Below are 15,912 nucleotides of genomic sequence, written 5' to 3'. Positions count from 1 at the left end.
TATTACTTGCTTATAGAACCCTCCAGAGCAATAGCCAGTATCCTCTATACCTGTCCCCTATCAAATGAAATATAAGCTGGCATTGGATAACCCTCTTCCACTCCCTCTGAACATATAGCCTACATTCCAGCCAGCTCCAGTTTTCTTTTCTTTTTCACCCGCCTATAATTCTTTTCCTTATCCCTGCTTTTCAAAATTCTACCCTTCCAGTAAGACTTGACTCAAAGGCACGTTCTATAGGAATCTTTCTGTAGTCACTTCCGCTAAAATGACCTCGGTCTTCCGGGGTGTGTAATTCAGATCTTTTTGATACTATAGCCAGTTTGGGAGGCTGATAACCTCCACAAGATTATAAAATGATTGAAAGGAGAATCACGTACTGTTCATCTTCCCCCTAAGCATCCAGCATGAAGCTAGCTGATGAATAAACAATAATTGAGTGAAAGAACAGCCCTAGAGCAATTCTACTGAGACTTTGGGTTTAAGAACAGTAAGGAAGGGGCGCCTGGGTGGCTCAGTCATTAAGCATCTGCCTTCAGCTCAAGTCATGATCCCAGGGTCCTGGGATCGAGCCCCGCATCGGGCGCCTGCTCAGCGGGAGGCCTGCTTCTCCCTCTCCCACTCCCCCTGCTTGTGTTCCTGCTCTCACTGTGTCTCTCTCTGTCAAATAAATAAATAAAATCTTGAAAAAAAAAAAAAGAACAGTTAGGAAAAGTTCAGAAATAAGATCACTGGCCATAGATCATCCCCAGAGACTGTCCTATGAAGTATCTGACTTAAGGAACTACAAAAATTTAAATTTCAGGTCTTGGATTAAGCAATGAATATGTCTGATATGGCTGTATTGGCTGCCCCAGAATTCCGAAAACTGCAATGGATTTGTATTTGACTTTCAAAGATCTAATAACTTACTCACATTTACACTGCTGAGCAATTCAAAGCTGAAGAAATTCTTAGAAGGTACGTGGCAACATTTGCCACATGCAAACACAGAACAGGCAGTTAACTTCTCCGTCTCCATTTCCAGGTTTGGTCTTGCCCAGAGGGGACAGACTTCATTGTCCCTTTTCCCCCAAGAGTGTTTCATGAGGAGAAGTTAAAATACATAATGGAAGCATGTCTTTACCACAGGATCACAAACAGGGAAGGAAAACCTCCTGCCCATGATGAACAACATAAAGGCATTTTATTTTGCCACTTTCACGAAGAAAGAAGAGATACAGCAGTGCAGTGTGGAAGGCACACAAATGATTTCTGAATCCCTCTTAACTCCGTGCATGCCTTTCCTTTTGCTCTGTGCATGCCTTTTCCTTCCTGTGTGATTTCAGACTAGTCATTGCACTGATTAGCGCCCGGCGTGAGGAGTGTACCACCTCCCCACCTCCCACTCCTGCCTTCTAGGCTGGAGGCCCGCCAGTCGCTAATGCTGTGAGATCTTCCTGGCCTGGCTCAGACTCCCGCACAATGAGACATCCTCTGTGCAATTTGTACAGCACCTTTCCCCAGCACGGAGATGTTGCACAGCCCAGCCGCCAACAATGAGGCCTCAGGAGGCAGCGCCGACGGGCAACATCTAACATGTTCAGAAAACAACCAAAATTAAGCAGCAAAGCTCTTTAGACCAAGAGAGGCTTGTAAAGAGAGTTGTCCCAGGTAATGTAAGCATCTGCTTTCTCACTGCCCTCACAAGGACATGCCACGGGGCCAAACAGGCAGCCCTCCCCGCCCCAGGAGAAAGAGCTGAGCGCGATGGGGACCAAATCCATTTATTTTCATGTTGCAATGAAAATAACTGGCTAGTTTGGAAATCATACATGCTCTGATCACATTGCTTTTAAGAATACACAGCAGATTTTCTTACTCTGGGCGCAGCCAATTTAATCACATAGGGGAGGCTTTTGATCAGCCTCCCTGCACAGGGATTCTGAGATGAATGTGGTTGCTCCGGTTCTGACTACATTAGGAGTTGCAGAGCAAGTGTGACCAGAGACTGGGTGCTGGGAAGGTGCAGGGATTTTCATGTGGAAAATTTGGCCTGTGAACTACAAAGACTATGCAGGTGGGAAATGACATTCATGTCTGGTCAGTTTTAATTTCTGAACCCAGCTTACAATCTCTAGGTCAACCACATGTTGACCTGCAATTAAACCATGCCACGGAAGGCCCCAATGGCACGAATACAGAGAAATCCCATTCTCCACAGTGCTGTCAGGAGCAGAACAAAATGGTAATTTTGCATTTGGTCCTGTTTGTCAGCCTGCATTTTAATGCATTTTCTAATATGACCACCCAATCCAGAACCAAACCCACATTGTTCTCCCTGATAAGCCTGGGGGAAAAAATTCCTCTAAGGCATCTTTCAAAGGGACTTATCTTTTTAGGTTTGCTGAGTTTCTGAGTGGGTGGAATAGGTTATGCTTTGCATTTCAAGAAATAGAACGAAATGCCACCAACAACACAGAATTTCAATAGTGGCATAGCTGGAGCTCAGAGTATGCTCTTCAAAGACAATGTGAGATTTGACCCACACCTGAGATGTGTGCCGTTATGACTATCAATCAGATCCCAAGTCATTGTTCTAAAATGATTATCAACACAACTCGTATTTGCTCAGTAGCCGTGATGGATTTTCGTTGGTAAATGACTGGGGCTAGGTAGCGTTAGCTTTGTACAAGAGAACAAAAAAAAAAAAAAAAGACTTTTTTTTTTTTTTAATTTTAGGTTTCTTAGCTGCTGTGAAGCCATTATGGCTGGTGTGGTGATTAAGAGAATAGGCTCTGTGGGACAGCAGACTGGGTTCAATCCTGGCTCCATCACTTGGGAGATTACTTATCCTCTCTTTGTCTCGGTTTCCACCTATTTGAAATGGGGTGGTAATAACCTCATTGGACTGGCGTGAGAATTAAACAAGATAAGTCATCTTAAGTGCTAAGCACTGTGCCTTCCATAAAAAGTGCACATAAATGTTTATTTCTATTATGATTAAAGTTCAAATTAATAATGATTGAGTACCTGCTAAGTACCAGCAGCATTGCCAGTCTCTGTCTTTGAAAACCTTACATCGCGGAGGGCGGCGCATTCTTTCGCAGTCATACCACTAAACATTTTACTATTGAAGCTCCCTCAGCCATTTCACTGGTGTACTTAAGGGCTTCCTTCCCTTATTTCCCCTGCTTCTGCATGCAGCCTCCTTCAACCAGGGGTTGCTGCCTCTTCTGTGGCTCTATGCCCCTGTCACTCATTCAGCTCCTAATACCTAGGACCTTTTGTTACTGTATGTATATATTTTTCCTTCCATGTCTCTCTCTTTAAAGATTTAATTAATTAATTAATTAATTTAGAGAGCATGTGAGTGGGGGAAGGGGCAGAGGGAAGAGAATCTCAAGCTGACACCCCACTGAGCGTGAAGCCTGTCACGGGGCTCCGTCTCACAACACTATCACGACCTGAGCAGAATTCAAAAGTCAGACGCTTTACTGACTGCACCACCCAGTGCCCCTCATGTCTCTCCTTTCCAACTAGAGTATAAGCTCTTGGAGCACAAGGGCCTTATCTGTGTACACCACTTTGAAGTTTGTTGGGTGAATGTTCTCTTAAGATATAAGAGGACAGGAACTAGCTCTTAGAAAAATAAGTCTGTTGTTGCAAGTACCTTCCTAAGCCTAGAGAGAAATTAGAGAACTTTGTATACCTTCCACCCACTCAGCCTGCTTCAGCATTGGGAAGGTCTCAGGCCATCCTGGAGAGATTGTCAAGATGGAAAGACTACAGAAGTGAGGGGAGGAGAGGATTAGAAAGACATATTTCAGCTCCTCACACTTGTGCTTTAAACCTCTCCACAAAAGACCTCGTTCTCCACACATGGAAAGAGAGTTAGGTTCATTATATGAAATTAGGAATTCAAGGCAAAGAAGCTATGAGCTGACACAAAATTCTATCAACTATCATCTATCTATCTATCATCTATCATCGTCTACCAATAGTCAGTGCCTCCCGTCGGAGTCCATGCAAGAGTACAGCAAAGCTGAGGGCACGGTCCTCTTTTGCACTGTCCTGATCATCCTAATGAGAAAGCCAGTTGGCCATAAACATAACTAGGGCTCCGATTCTTACAGCGTGGGTCATTGCTCTCAGCAGTCGGCTGAGAGTTAGCTTTGTACAAGAGAACTAGCCTTCTGCGCCTACGGAGACTCTGCGCTCTTGCTTTCACTGTGGTGCCGCTCATGCAATCTCTGGGAAAAAACTGCAAGCTTGTGGGTGATGGACCAGACGTCAGCGGTGAGGAGTGCATTTCCAGTGTGTCTGCCACTGTTTTCTTTAATGATTTTTCAAATGAATATGGTCTCCATCCTTCCATCCTTTAGACTGTGTATGTTGGGCTTCAATGATTCCAAAGCTAATGGTAAAATATGCACTATTCAGCACCGCTCTGCCGAGGAGATCTGAATCATTATTTGTCCTCTTCCTCTGGACAGACTGTAGGGTTAAATGGCTGGGGTTTTGAAACAAAAGATTTATACTCCGTTTTCTTTGTGCTATCCATCCACGCCTTCTGTAATAGGAGCCGGTTGGAAAGCTCTGCATCGGGATTGTCATTTCTCTTGCACGGTATATATTAGAGTCCAAACGACCTCTATACCATCAAGGTTCCACAAACCTTAAATTTAAGCTACCTGCTCTACCAAAGTACCTAAAACAATAACTTTTTTATGTTGCAACAAACATTACATTTAATGAGTACAGTGCACATGTAATGATACAGTGAATCAGTGTGAAGCCTCAAATAATGATTTCTGTTGGCACTATAAAAGGAATGTAATTTTTCTTGTTGAAATACCATTTTTCAGTTACTGCATGAGTGATGTGGTAATTATCCCCTACACCTGGGATTTAAATCCAATCCTACAAGCCCATTTTCTGTTTGCAAGCTGTCAGGCTGATGCATAGGCTTTGTTCTTATCTGGCAGTAGGCAAGGAATCGGTAATTCAGAAACAACAAAGCCACTGATGGGTCATCATGTAATCTGCACTGAAAATTGCAATCTGTAATGAGATTGGAAACGCAGATGAGGTGACTAAAATTGATTACCTACCATATCTAAAAATTTCAATTTTATTGCACAAATATGATCAAACTAGTCCATAAGTTTGGGGATTAGTTGAGAAAGAATAAAGATTACTTTTAAATTAGGTGAATGCAGATAAGTTATTTAAATGTAAATTATTTGCTTTATAGCAATATGGTTGGTCTGCGGGGTGATTCATACAGCCACATATTTTAAGTTCCCTGATGGCATCATTTCTGCCCGGGAGTTCCAATTAGAGATGACATATACACTTTCAACTCTTAAAGAGAGTACGGCAGAGCAGACCATGAATGAAACTCATGCCAATCCCCAGACCATAAAAATCCACCTTCATATGCTTATGATGGAAAAAAAATAATCATCTAGAAGTCTTGGGAGCTTTAAGAAACACACACGGCAGACTGTGCTTGGAATATTCGTAAACATTTAGCCCCCAAGGGGTCAGGCTTTGTGGGTTTAGCTCAGGAGCCAGGATGACAGACTCACAGTCCCCTGCTTCCCGCAGAAAGTATGGACTTCATATAATCTCAGAACTGTAGGAGCTATTGGTAGTATTCCAGTCCAACCTCCAACCTCCTATGAACATCTCTATCTCTTGTCAGTCACACGATGATAAATCTTACCACTGGAAATTTGGCAGAACTTAGCGATCGTGAAACAAACAAACAAAAATCATCATGATGACAAAATTCAGCAATGGGCAACAATATATTCATATTATGCCACCAAAATATTTTACTTGTGAATTTGGCTTCCCGGAAAGTAACCACTACAGCAGCAAGACAGAGCCCTGAGAGATCCATTTCTGCTTGCAGGGAACATCCTCTGGGGAAAACCATATGCCACCCAGGCTTAACTTGCCTTGTCTTTTTGGGGTGCTAAGGCAAAAAAAAAAAAATATTTCCATCCGGTGGGCTATAATCGTTTCTTTGGTAGCTGCAAAGCACTTTTGGAAGTGTTTTTTTTTTTTTAATAAGAAAAGAATTCCCCTCCGACTGTCATCTTCGTCATCTGTACTCATAAGCACAGTTGTTGAGGAACTGAAAGGACGTCTTAGTGAGCAGCTGGGTCACGTGCTCAAAATTACTCTCCAATGTGAATTTCCTAGAAGTGCCTTCAGAGGTTCACTGGTCTCCTTCCGGTGTGTGCAGTCTTCTTAGGCTTTTTTTTCCTTAACCATCCCTATTCAGAAGGGTCCTTCTTAGGAGAAATATTTGGTAGTAGTGGTAGGAAGTAGGTTTGTTTTACTTTGTTTTTGCTTTCAACTTCTTACGTTGTGACTTTCCTGTTCAGTTCTCCTGAGAGCCAGACAAAGTCCAGCGGCAGCTGATGCAGTAAGTAGCCACTGATGTTGATCTGCAAGTTCCAGAATGAATGAGGCTCTAGTGGTACAAATTAATATTTGCTAGGCTTTATGTTCCATTGTTATTTAACAATCATGTATGCTCTTCCAGAGGAGAAAGGAAAGAAAGAAAGAAATTGCTTATTCATTGATGAAACAGTGTAAAGGTTTACAATATTCCAAGCACCATCTGTATTCATGGAACTGCTTTCTTTACTCTTCCTCTTTTCCGTTTCAAATGTTAAACCCTTTCCTTCTGCAATGAACTCTCTTTCTCCTTTACATCCATTCCTCTCCTCTGAAAATCTCAGTCTTGCCCTACATGAAGATTTTGTAATGCTTCTCATTTCTGGCCATGCAAATCTCACATTCGAAGCATGTAAGCAAAGACAACGTCTGTTGCCCTTGCTTCCACATCACCCATCTTCTTCCTCCCAATACAGATCTGACTCCCAGCCTCTCTTTTTTATTGAAACTGTTTTCTTCATGAACGCTAGTCCAAGCCATGACAGTCTCTAGCCTTGCAGGGTCCCAAAGGGACTCTCTGCTTCCCATATCATGCATCTCTAGAATTCATCCTCCATAAAGCTGTCAGAGTTATCCTTTTAAAACATAAACCTGACGATGTCACTCTTGTGCTTAAACCTCTCCAATGGCTCCACGTCATGCTGAAAATAAACTGCTGGCCTACAGGTTTATGGTCTCTGCCGATCTCATCTCATACAATTCTTGTTCACCGTGCTAGAGCCAGGCTCTGCATCTTTGAACTCAACCAGCATGTTCCTGCAATATGGTCTTTGCCACAGTTTATCTGCTTTGTATTCCTGGCTCCTTCTAGCCAGCTTGATAGCATCTATAATTTCTGGTACTTCTTTTGTTTATTTGTATTGTTATCTTATTTTTTGTCTTCCCCAGCTCAGTGTAAGTTGCATGAGATCAGGCACCTTGTTTGTCTGACTCACCTTTGAAACCCAAGCTTTGAAAATTGCATGGCACACAGTATGCACGCAGTAAAGATGTTAGAATAAATACCAGCACTTATCTCCCACTTGGTTTGGCCAATTACCTTTTTATTTATTTTATTCAGGAATCACTTTTCCATATCTTAATGCAAAACTGATGCTGTTGACATCTCCCTTCTTGAAATTCTCTTGGCCTTTAAATTGCATATTATATATTCTGGTTTTCTTTCAACTTGTACAATTCTTTCTCCAGTCCTCTAATTAAAAAGTTGAGTTCCCCCAATCTACATAATTGTCCTTTATCTCTTTCTCACTGCCTTTCTTGGGTATTTCAAATACCTCCATGAATCCAATGGATATATCAAAGGAAAATTGCACTATATAAGCAGATAAAGACTTTATTCAAAATCATTGGGATAGAGAAGAAATATTGAACTCAACTCTGTAGAAATAGAAGTCAAGAGCATTTTAAGCATTTTAAGCACTGGGGTGAGCTAGTGGAAAAGTACTTGAGAAAGAGAGTATTAGTGGGAAGGTTGATCAATGTGATTAGCCCATCTGAGTTGACTAATTGGTGCTTATTGAAGTTAGGCTCATACCCTCCCATAGAGACTGAGAGATAAAAGCACTCGTTCTTGATGATTCCATTTCAAAGGGATGGCTCCCAGGTCCTTGAGAAAGACATTCCTGGGTTATAAAACTGGCAAGAAGCTGGGAGAAGATTTACATCTCAAAGGGGCAGAGAAAGAATTTACGATTGCAGGTTTCTTAAGTAAATGCCCTAAGAAAAGGGAGATCGGGATCTTTAGAGTGCAACAAATCCATCTAAAGTTTAGTCAAACTGAAGAGAACATCAAGAACATTTGGTCAGATGCATTTATCAGGTCATCTTCTGCATTTGGATGTTCAGGCCTGATGTCCTTGACATGCTCTGATCCTGCCTTCTCAGTTGCCTGCTGAATACCTCTGCTCAGAGACCCCATGTTCACAACAAAGTCTTCATGTTTAAAACCAAATCCTATTCTTTTTTTTTTTTTTAATTGAGATGTAATTGACATAAAACACTATTCGTTTTAGGTGTGCAACATAATGATTTGATACATGTACGTACTGCGAAATGATCACTGCAAGTTTAGTTAACATCCATTGCCACCCCGTTACACATTTTTTTCTTGTCATGAGAATTTTTGATTTCCTCTCTCAGCAATTTTCAAATATACAATACAATATTGTTAATACGGTATTGACTACAGTATAGTCACCATGCTATACATTATATCTCTAGGACTTATTTATCTTATACCTGGAAGTTTCCACCTTTTGTCCACCCTTACCCATTTTGTCCATTCCCCACCCTCCACTTCTAGTGATCACCAATCTGCTCTTTGTGTTTATGAGTCTAGGGTTTTGTTTGTTTGTTGAAGATTCTCCATATCAGTGAGATCAACAGTATTTGTCTTTTTCTGCCTGACTTATTTCACTTAGCACAATGCCCTCAAGGTCCACCTATGTTGTCCCAGATGGCTGGATTTCCTTTTTTTAATGGCTGAATAATATTTATACACACACACACACACACACACACCCCACATCTCTTTAGCTATTTTTCCATCACTGGACACATAGATTGTTTTCATGTCTTGGCTACTATAAATAATGCTGCAGTGAACACAAGGGTACAGACATCTTTTCAAGATAATAATTTCATTTTCCTTAGGTAAATACCCAGAAGTGGAATTGCTGGATCATATGATATTTCTATTTTTAATTTTTTGAGGAAGCTTCATACTGTTTTCCATAGTGGCTGTATCAACTTACATTTCCACCAACAGCACACAAGAGTTCCCTTTTTTCTACATGGTCACCAACAACTTGTTATTTTTTGTCTTTCTGATAATAGACATTCTAACAGGTTGTAAGGTGGTATCTCATTGTGGTTTTGATTTGCAAATTCCCTTATTTTCTTTTGAAATGATTCCTACATTCATTATTTTCTTTTCATCTTCATTGGCACTACTTTTATTACCTGTATGCCATTTTAACCACTTTTCCTAGCTTCTTTCCTGCTCAAATTGGTCCTCTGGTAATTTTCCTAAAATACTCTTTAAGCACAACCCTGTTCTACAAAATCTTCAATGACTGTTCATTGTATGCATGGTCATAATAGTATCCATTCTAGAGCTAAAAATATTCCTTAATGCTCAGGATATCAAGACTTCATAATTATATAAGAGACCCTACTGGTTTTAACCATTAGGGTGCTTGCAGAATTCTTGAAGTAGAAATAATTAAGTAAGAAAAATACTAACAGGAGGAGAATATGGCCCTATGTATTGGAATGGTGGCTTTACAATGGCATAAGTGATATTAACAAAAACAAAGAGTTTAAGAGAAGAGGGAGTATTTCCATTCATGGTCTTTAAAAAGTCTCCATTAGGTCAGACCTTAGTATTTAATCTTTCTGTTGTCCCCAGTCCATCTGGGTTATCTTCTAATGCTTCCCACTACCTAAATCAAAAGCAACTTTTACCTGTTCCTTTATTTCAGATATAGATATATAGATATGTAGTATCTATATATCTTATCTTGCAAAATGACTCCTAGAAATTTATTCACTGGTCAGTCCACTCATATGACTATGAGATGCAATTACTCGTAAACTTGCTTACAAGTAAGGAGAGGGTGGTAAAATCAGCTACTTATGCTTAGTCAAGAGAAAATTCTAGGATTACTAATGTGCCTCACAGCACCAATTGGCATCACAGATAGTCATGGGAGAAAACATGTAATTCAGAGAAATACATATTTCTGTGCTTTTGCTGACCTATCTCCTCAGACATTTCTGTGTTTTAACCAGGACATTTTCTTTGTTAAAATACTGACTTTTATGGTGAAAATCAGGATGCACATGACATTCTAGGCACTCAGAATACAGATGCCAAGTTTCTCTATTTGTGTATATGGGTTAAATACTCAAACTAAGCCTAAGGAAAGGCAGTTATAGAAATTAAATTGGTCAGTGTGTAACTGGCTAGCTCCATTTAAGGATGAGAAGCCTACTAGATTTGAAAACACTCTTAATTCTGTCAATACAGAGGAATTATCTATTCTGAAGTAGTGATATTTTATGAAGTCATTCTATATATGTAATCAACTATAATATCTAAATCATTTTGCATTCATTAAGCATTGACACATTTCATTATATTACATTTTATTATAGAATAACATTCATTGAAAGGCTTAGTGATTGTAACGTTCATTTTCAGAATTTTAATATTTCAAATATAATGTGCTATTTTTCAATTATAAAATACTAGGAATATATCACCAAATATATCAGACTCTTTTTGTAGTTGTTTAATATTTTATTAGTTTAGGTAATACTAACAAATAGAGACTGAGTCTTGGTGACTGAATCCAATAGAAATTTATTTCTTACTCAGATAAAACCCATTCGACAGTAAAACCACCTTCTAAGGTCAATCTAAGCTTTGATATCAAGTCTGCTGAGTAAAAGAGAAACTGTGGAGAAAGCACACCCGCTTCATAAATGTTCTTACCTGGAATTGACACAAGCAGTGAGAACTGGTTACACAGCCCCAGTAGGCTTCAGGGACCTAGGATATGTGCTCCCTGTCCAGGCATCTGCTTTCCAGCGATTCTACAGCTTGAAGCAGGATCATAGATCTTCTGTATCCAGCTAGCTAGTCCTGCCACAAATCCTCATATTTAGGTATTTAAGCAAAAATCTGACAACTTAGTTATCTACATCTTAAAATAAAGATCCATGACTCATTCAAGTTATGCAAAAGAACACACATTTGCACAGATTACAAGTTTAGATAGACCCATCACTGTATAGTTTCATTACTAAAAGCTTATGTTGGAAGAATAATTCTTTCTTGAATGTGAAGGCTTCCAAAACTGGTATTCAAATTGATACAGGTAATTCTGCAATAGAATTTCCAACCACATAAGAGAAAACTAAAGAAAACGAAGAAATTTGGATTTTTAAAATAAAATGTGTAGTCCATTATGAGCTTTAAAATGTTTCTTTTCAGTAAATATCTCATTCAAGTTATAAAGTAAGAGAGGGGATTATTTAAAGTTGGAGTCAAAAGGAAATATTTGGAACTAGAACACTGGTTGGGAAACTATGGCCAACACAACAAATCTTGCCAATAAGCTCTGTTGTAAATAAAGATTTATTGGAACAGAGCCACACCTATTCACTTACATGCTGCTTATGACTACCTTTACATATTGCCTTTTAAACATAATAATAGCAGAATTAAGTAAAGTTTGCAAAGTCAAAAGTATATACTATCTGGCCCTTAACAAAAAAATTGTGCTTACCTCTGTACTACAGGAATAATTCGCCTCACCTTTCCACCTGACTAGCATAAAGGAAGAGGTTTATCAGCATCTAGAAAATTTTGCACAAAAATGCTTTCTTTGAATGATGACATGTTTGACTTAATTTGTTTTTAATATCACACTTTAGAAAAAGATCAAAGAATATTATTTTATTTTTCATTTTAGTGACTAATTAAATTCCCTTCATTTTAGGTACCACTTATCTTGTTTTTTGGGGAATACTTTATTTTATCTGCTAAAAAATTATATCAGAAAGATAACATACTTTAACATATATTATACATTTTTGTTTTCATTTTAAAATTTGCAGTGTATTTATTCATTTTGTATTTAAATTGTATTAGATATTTGGTTCAGTAAAATATTTATAAATTCTAGTCAGAATATCTATTATTCTCGGGGCGCCTGGGTGGCTCAGTTGTTAAGCATCTGCCTTCGGCTCAGGTCATGATCCCGGGGTCCTGGGATCGAGCCCCGCATCGGGCTCCTTGCTCTGCAGGAAGCCTGCTTCTCCCTCTCCCACTCCCCCTGCTTGTGTTCCTTCTCTCGCTGTGTCTCTCGCTGTCAAATAAATAAATAAAATCTTTAAAAAAAAAAAAAAAAAGAATATCTATTATTCTCATTAAGCTCAGTATTTTAATCACTAGAAAACCCACTATTCCACTGAGATGGATGTTTGAATTAAAATTAAAAGAGGTATGAATCCAGTTACTTTGAAATCACCTATCTATTCATTCAATGAGTCTCTGACAAACATCCATACCTCCTTCAGGAAGCTTCTAGAAATGACTAGTAAATAAAATCAGTGGGCACTGAATGAGTGAAGAGCTCCTGAAATCTGGGGACAGAAACCAGAGTAGAGTTGTCACTGTCTTCCCTTGTAAGAGTTGGATATGAGAATAGCTCATCATAGTGGGTGTTACTCTTAATGACCACAGGGAGAAAGTGGAAGTTCAGATTTGGCTCTTAGTTAACTAATCTTGGAAAGGTGTTTTGACTCCTCTGTCTGAGTTTTGGTTTCTTCAACTATAGAGAAGAAAGAAGAGGCTGGTGGTTTCTCATATATAGTAAATCTAATATAAATTACATATGTGTGTATTTCAAGGCATGCTCACTCTTCCAGACAGATGATAGATAGTGGTTCTGAGAAAGAGTGATTAGCTGTGAGCGTTACTCAAAGGGACTAAAGGAAGAGATGGAAAGAGAACTGGCATGAAAGGCAGAGCTTTACGGTTCTAAAGTTCAGATTCTGATTTTATGTATGAATATATGCATAGAGAGGGAAAGTGAGACAGTGAGAGGAAGAGCAAAAAAGCTATGGAAGCCCTTTCCCCATCCCCTCACAATCTTATAAAATTTAAAATACAATACAAACAGAAAAATCCAATGATTGAAGTGGAGGATGAGAAGTCTAGGTCCCATCCTCTAGTCCATCCAACTTTTCTATGGCTATTAAGGCCTTTTTTTTTTTTTTTTTTTTTAAGGAATCAATAATGGAAAGCAGTATTTGAAAACTACTTTAAAAAATACTATCTAGCCTTCTGCCTTTTGCATTGTTTAAAGTCTCTCTGTTAGTGAAGCATTTCCTGACCTTTTCCATTCTATTTCTTCTAACCACCTCTCCTGGTTTCTGAAGTACTGTTTTTTTTTTGAACTGTTCCATGCCCTGCATTTTGAAAGATCATCTATGATTATACTGACTTCTTGAATTTTTAATTACTTTTCAATTCATTTCGTCTAGTCTTACCAGTAGACTGTGAGGTTCTCATTTCTCCCCTGCTGCGACCCCAGCATGTAACACGGTGCCTTACTGACCACTGTACTATGTTAATACTTACAGAGACTGGAAGGAGGTATGGCTTGATCCATCACTCTGTACTATATCCACACTTCTGTTGGACCTGTTCTTGAGTATAGGGAGTAGTTTAATTCTATACTCTAAGTGCTGTGAAAAATAAACACATAGTAATCCTGCAAGATTTCCTTTCCAGATTATATTTTATTTTAGCCAGAAAAATGGAGTTAGCTAATCAAATTATTTAATGTCATGGTGCCCTGTACCACTTGCCCCTTACCTAGTTCTTTTGTTGGGGAGGGTAGGGGATGTTAGTTGTCAGGCCTATGAGAACTCTCAACAGTATCTATGGTAGTCAGGCAAATCGAATTCCTGGGTCCTGCTACTGAAAAGAGTTCTGATCATTATTACTCATCCCTGAAAAGTGAATGACCCAAAAGAGAGTATCTAAATATTGAAATAGTAATTTTGTACTTTAATGGAATGTGCTGGAAATATAGTCCTAGCTGATAGTTCAACGAGGATCCCCTGCAGCTTAAACAAATTAAAAAAGATCACTAAATATAATGGCTATTTGAACTTTAGAAACAGAAACAGAAACAAATAATATGTGTGCATGTGTCCATGTGATTTAAAATGAAAAAACAAAAAACACATATATGCCAGAGAAGATAAGTGAACTTCAATCTCAAGATGAACTCCAGCTAAGTTACGTAGATACTAGGACATTATGAAAGGTCTACTAAGCTGTCCCGAGTCTTATTTGTACATTACTGTCAGGTAAAGCAAAGCAGAGCATATTTCAGCATTTGAAATCCCTCTAGTGACTAAATCGCTTATCTATAGTCATTTTTCAAAAGCCATAAAATCACTTGATGTATTAAAAACAAAATGCTCCATGTTGGTAGTCTGGAAATACTTGTAGGGACCCAAAAGCTAAAATAAGCTGTTGTCTTTATATAAAGTTGTTACCAATGCCTATTCAATAGCTCAGGTATTCTGCATTTCTATTTCAGTAGTGAGGACAGATGATCCATCCACATCATCTCACTAGTTGTTCCTTAGTATAATGGCCTTTATTTGCAAGATGAGTGATTGTGGAATGAGTTACAGTCTTCGGCCAGAGAATAGGATAAAGCTACCAGTCTCTTCTGATGATAAAATGAACATTGGCTATATTAAAACTTACTGTAGGAGACATATTTCTAGCTCTGGTGGGTTAATTTGTAAAGACTAGCTTTTCCTCCTATAAGAATTAGAAGCCTGGATAAAACAAAGTGAAAAATGAAAACCCATTTGAATGCATTGGAAAAAGTACAGAGTCAGCAAGGACTAGAGAAGCCAAGATTTTGGAGAAATACTGGAAAGAAGGGGATGACAGAGAAGTGAGCCTAATATTCAGTTCTGCTTTTTCCTTCCAAGTGTTTACTTATTCATAAGTGGTGGCTGAGTCATGAAAAGCTAAGCAGACCTTTATTCAGTCTCCTGAAGCATGAGAGACAAAAATTGGAGTTAGGGGCTGTCAAAATGGGACGCCCTGGGCCTGTCATTGGGATTTCTAAAGGTACCTCTTCTGAGAGCAAGAGTGAGGGAGCCACAGAACATCTCATGAGAAAAGGGCAAATCAGAAAATGTATCAGTCTTCATAAAACTGAAACCTAGCTTGAATCAGCTCAATCCCAGATTGGATTAATCTATTTTATTCCTAGCCTAAAATCATGTCAAAAACAAAAACAAAGGGAGGGGCGCCTGGGTGGCTCAGTCGTTAAGCGCCTGCCTGGCTCCGGTCATGGTCCCAGGGTCCTGGGATCGAGCCCCGCATCGGGCTCCCTTCTCCGCGGAAAGCCTGCTTCTCCCTCTCCCACTCCCCCTGCTTGTGTTCCCTCTCTCACTGTGTCTCTCTCTGTCAAATCAATAAATAAAATCTTTAAAAAAAAAAAACAAAAAACAAAGGGACAACAAAAAATCCTTGATAGTAGAGAACAAAATCCTTCAGGCTCTCAAAATACTTCTACAGTTTTTCTCACACACTTATTATCATTTGGTGAAAAGTCACCATACGTTCCAAGAGACATTGCCAAATGACAAAATTGTAAGAATCCAAGTGGCAGTAGGAAGAGACCCACAGGAGATACTGATTTTGCAGTTACTAAACACAGACCTTTAAATAACCATGACAAGTATGTTCAAGAATACAGATAACAAGATGGGTAATCTATGAAAAGGCATCAAATGAAAGTTATCGAATTAAAAATTGCAATAACCATAATTAATGCAATATATGGATGTAATGTAATAGAAGAGCCAACAAATCTATCTTTGTTTATTTTTCTATCTTCCACCTCT

The 15,912-nt window shown here is 39.0% G+C and overlaps 1 long non-coding RNA gene across 2 annotated transcripts in view; it reads right to left on the bottom strand.

The window, feature by feature from the left end:
* LOC118536172 (uncharacterized) overlaps nt 1-11,127 on the bottom strand; it is a 52,276-nt gene extending 41,149 nt beyond the window's left edge. For both annotated transcript variants that reach the window (XR_013440643.1, XR_004917530.2), the window contains exon 1: nt 10,955-11,127. This is a non-coding gene — a long non-coding RNA (uncharacterized LOC118536172). The remainder of the gene's footprint in view (nt 1-10,954) is intronic.
* Between the last annotated feature and the right edge of the window lie 4,785 nt (nt 11,128-15,912).

The sequence above is a fragment of the Halichoerus grypus genome, chromosome 8 (genome assembly GCF_964656455.1).
Source record: "Halichoerus grypus chromosome 8, mHalGry1.hap1.1, whole genome shotgun sequence".
NCBI lineage: Eukaryota > Metazoa > Chordata > Mammalia > Carnivora > Phocidae > Halichoerus > Halichoerus grypus.
Note: the sequence above shows the minus strand (reverse complement) of the source record. Positions and strands in the feature narration are given on the sequence as shown.